This window comes from Pinus tabuliformis, chromosome X (assembly GCF_031772625.1).
Source record: "Pinus tabuliformis cultivar Carrire ecotype Pingquan chromosome X, CPIR1, whole genome shotgun sequence".
Classification (NCBI taxonomy): domain Eukaryota; kingdom Viridiplantae; phylum Streptophyta; class Pinopsida; order Pinales; family Pinaceae; genus Pinus; species Pinus tabuliformis.
In genome coordinates, this window is record NC_142308.1 from 982,332,264 (window position 1) to 982,337,172 (window position 4,909).

A 4,909-nucleotide genomic window follows, 5' to 3' on the forward strand; every position below is an offset into this window, starting at 1 on the left:
TGTAATTGATCTTTGAGCTGGCTGGAGTAGGCAGAGGGCCCCTGTTTACTTAAGGCCTGTACAGTGTTTTTAACTTCCTGTATTTCTTTTTATCATTTTATGTATAATCGTTGTACATAATGCCTTTGATTGCTGTGTTTCGATCATGTACAATAGCTGTATATAAACGTTGAATTCTGCTCATTTATATTTCTGAATTTTTCCATGACTGATCAGTGTGTTTTGCAGATTGCTTAGGCGTGCCCGGGACAGTTTCTTTTCTTTCTTTTTCACAGCTAGTGACACTTGTGATCATCTTGTCTATGTTGCTGACCTTCTTTGTTTTGCAGCCTTTATTTCTTTGTTATCATTTCTTTAAGTTGCATAGTTGCTTACTACTTTTAGATATCAAGTTGTTTACCTATTGATGGTTTCTTCTCTATAATTCAATATCTTTATTGAGGACCAAAATATCACTAACATTGCTTGGTTTAGTTGCTCAAGAACTCACAATTGCTTGGCTTATTTTTGACTGTTTCTCACATGATATATTCAGTTAAAAGACAAGAGGTTAAGAAGAAGTTAGAGTATTTGTGACTAGTCTTTCTTTTATGTAGATTTACTTCAGTTTCATATTACTTAGTTTTAGCTAGACTTGACATAGATTTCATCTTCATTTTCTTGCAGCAGCATAGATACTGGGCCAATGTCATTAGCCTTTTATTTGATGCCTTCATTTTCCTTTAAGAGTTAATTTCATTTCAGTTGTTGTTCAAAGCTTTCTTGTAGATTACTTTTAAGTTTTAAGAAATCATCTAGAACTCATCACAATCACACACACCTCACTCACTTTATTTCATTTCCATCACATCACTGTAGGAGAAATAGATTTGAAAACGAACTTAAAAAGTTAAAAATGACAAAACTTAAGAAACAGTTGCCTAAGTACATACAGTACACATCACTTCATCAGCTTACGAGCCCCGGGTTGACATTTAAAAGTTGCAATTTAGACATCACTAAATTGACCAAACAGTTATGTATAAGTAAAAATGAAAAATATTAGTAATAACTAACTAGGGGTTAATATTTAAAATAAATGCATTATTGAACTAATTTAATTATAAAAATGGAATATTGTACATTTTACGCATTTTTAACCCAGGTGACATAAATGATTAGACTTCAAAGGAGTGCCATTTATAGACCAGTTGACCAAATGAGGTGAAACAAATATCAATGGAAAGCTTATAAAAAATCGATTTTAACAAAGCAATAAAAAACGAAAGTCTAAAAAAAAAATGAAAAATTAACAAAATCGTAGGATAATAAATTTAATAAAAATCCTAAAAGGCATTTAGCCAAATTTTTTATAGAAAGGGTCCCCATTATTTGAAGTGAACAAATCAAAAATTGGGGGGTTGTGTTTTCCCACAACAGCTTCTTAGCTTGCTTGAGGGACATCTATTTATATGGTTATAGCCGTAGAAATACCCAGTCACCTACATCAAAACTTCTTTCGCTGCGATGTTGATCTGCATGTTTTTTCATTCTATTATGTGCCAAAGTTAGGATATCCTTTAAGAGTTGGAGAACTTGTTGTTGATGCTTGATGTGACCTTCCACTACTTGAACCTTAGAATTTTCTCTTAAATATGATGTGATGGACGGTGGGTGATATCCATAAAGTGCCATAAATGGGGTCATTTTTTTGCACTTATGGAAGGAAGTGTTATACCACCATTCAGCCAGAGGCAACCATTTGACCCATTGTGTCTGTTTATCAGATACAAATCAACAAAGATATCCCTCAGTTTTCCCATTAGATTGAGGATGACAAGATGAGCTATGAGCTAACTGAGTACCAAGACAAGAAAATGATTCTGTCCAAAAATTTCCAGTGAAAATGGGATCTCTGTCGCTTACAATAATCTTTGGGTTTCCATGTAGCTTTTGAATTATTTCCATAAATGCAGTAGAAACCGTACTGGCTTTAAATGGATGAGATAATGCACAAAAGTGTGCATACTTGGTAAGTCTGTCAACTACCACCATGATGACACTCTTTCCTGTGAACTTGGGTAAACCTATGATAAAATCCATTGAAACCTCCTCCCAATGTTGACTTGGAATGGATAAAGGTTGTAATAGACCCAGGGTCTTAATTGTTTCAACTTTATTTTGTTGGCAAGCCAAACATTCTGCCACAAAATTTTGAATATCAGATTTAAGGCCATCCCAAAAAAATTCCTTCTTAACCTTGTGGTAAGTTTTTAAAAATCACGAGTGCCCTCCTAAGGGAGAAGCGTGCAATTCCATAAGAATATTTTGTTTGAGTGGGGAATTCTGACATAGATATAAGCGATCTTTGTACCATAACGAATCATTTTTCCAGCTAAATGCATCAGATACACTGGGATCTTGTTGTATCTTTTGAATGAGTGCCCACACTTCTTCGTCCTTATTCCATTCATCCCTTGCTTCATTTATCCAATCTGGATGGATAATAGAAATGACACAAAGAAATGCTTCCACATCCTCATCCTTTCTTGAGAGTGCATCTGCCACAACATTTTTCTTCCCTTTTTTGTAGATGATTTCATAGTCATAACCAAACATCTTTGTGACCCATTTTTGTTGCTCTTCTAAAGATAATCTTTGTTCCAAAAAGTATTTAAGACTATCATGATCCGTTTTTACCTTGAAGTGTCTTCCCATTAGGTAGGGTCGCCATATCTTAAGTGCATGTAGTATTTCCAACATTTACTTCTCATAAATAGCTTTGTGTAAATACTTTCCTTTGATTGGATGACTTTCAAAAGTAATGGGTCTTTCTTCTTGCATTGAAACATCACCAATTCCATTTCTCGAGGCATCACGTTTCACAGTAAAGGTTTTTGTGAAGTACGGCATAGCTAAGGCTGGTGCTTGGCACATTGTCTCTTTAAGATGTTCAAAGGCCATCGTTGCTTCTGGAGTCCATAAAAATGCATCTTTCTTCAATAATGTTGTTAGAGGTGCTGCTATTCTCCCATAATTCTTAACAAACTTGTGATAATACCCTGTCAACTCGAGAAATCCTTAATGGATTTAATTTTGCTAGGGTCTACCTTAACACGTTCATGAGATACAATATGACCCAGATATTCCACCTCTTGTACTCAAAAGAAATATTTGGAGCTTCTTTCATATAATTGTTTCTCCTCCAATAGTTTAAGCACCCTGTCAACAAGTTGAACATGATCCTTCCAAGGCTTGCTATAGATTAGTATATCATCAAAAATACTAACACAAATTTTCTAAGGAAGGGTTTGAAAATGGAATTCATCAAACCTTGAAATGTAGAAGGTGCATTGGTAAGGCCAAAAGGCATGAACACAAATTCATAATGACCCTCATGAGTTCTAAATGTTGTTTTCGGAATGTCTTCAATCTTCATTCTAATTTGATGATATCCTGAACGAAGATCCAACTTGGTGAAGTAAAATGATCCATGCAATTCATCCAATAGTTCATCAATGACAATAGTAGTTCACCAACACTACTGGAGTAGAGAAAGAACTTTGACTAGGTTGAATTATACCAACCTCTAGCATTTCTGCAACCATATGCTTAATTTCACTCTTTTGGGCATAGGGATATCGGTAAGGCCTACTGTTTGTAGGAACACTTCCTGGAATCAAATGAATAACATGATCATGATCACGAATAGGTGGGAGACCTTTGGGAGTCTCAAATACCTTGGAATGATTGTCCAAGACTTTTTGGAGATTTGGAGAAATAGATGATTTTGATGTGGGAACCTCTAGCGAACATAATTGTGCAATTACACCTCGTTGTTCTTTCTTTAGAAGCTTTGTCATTCCATTAGAGCTGATTATCTTTCTTGATTTCCCTGCCATACCTCTTAATTCAACTTCCTTTCCTTCCGTAGAAAATTTCATGAAAAGTTCTTGAAAATTAAAAGCTATTGTACCCAAAGACTGTAGCCATTGGACTCCTAGTACAACATCAACACCACCCATTGGAATGGAAAGCATTGGACTATTCAATACATATTCTCCCATGGATAGCTTGATATTATGGCACTTTCCAAAGCAATTTATGGTTCCTCCACTTGCAACCATCACTTGACACTCTGGTGCTGGATATAGGAATAAATTCAATTCCTTGGCTATCTTATAATAAATAAAATTATGGGTATTTCCCAAATCAATCAACACTATTAGCTTTTTATTCTTGACATGCCCTTTTATCTTGATAGTTTGGGGGGTGGTAATTCCGGCCAATGCGTTACAAGATATGGTCGGATTCATTTCTTCTTTCTCTAGGGTTTTTTCCTGGCGTATATCCTCTTCTTTTGACGTTTTTTGTTCCTTTTATTCCTCCTTTTCATAATCTATGTAAAATAATTTATTCTCAGCACACTTATGACCTTTAGTGTATTTGCTATCACAACTGTAACAAAGCCCTTTTGCTCTTTTTTCTTCCAATTTTTGGGGTGTCAGCCTTGTAGGTTGTGGAAGGCTAGGGGAAACAACACTTCCATCCTTATAGTTGTGGGTGGTAGGCTTCCTTGTTGCCATAATTTTGCTTTCCATTTTTCTTGCCAACCTGAATGCCTTCTCGAATGAGTCAGGTTCCCAAAGGAGAACCTCATGTTGGATGTTATCCTTCAAAGTCCCTATGAACACAACAATCCTATGCTCCTCTGGAATATCTTTTACCATTATATTCTATTTTTGGAAGTCCTCAATGTGCTTCGTCATTGAACCCTTTTGTTTGAGGTTTATCAATTGGCTAAAAAAAGTGTTTCTTTTTGTATCCTCATAATGTGCTATCATTTCTTCCGTAAAAATTACCCAAGTGACAATTTTTTTTACGAGAGCAAATCCATCGATACCATACAAACTGATTTGGTTCCAAATAT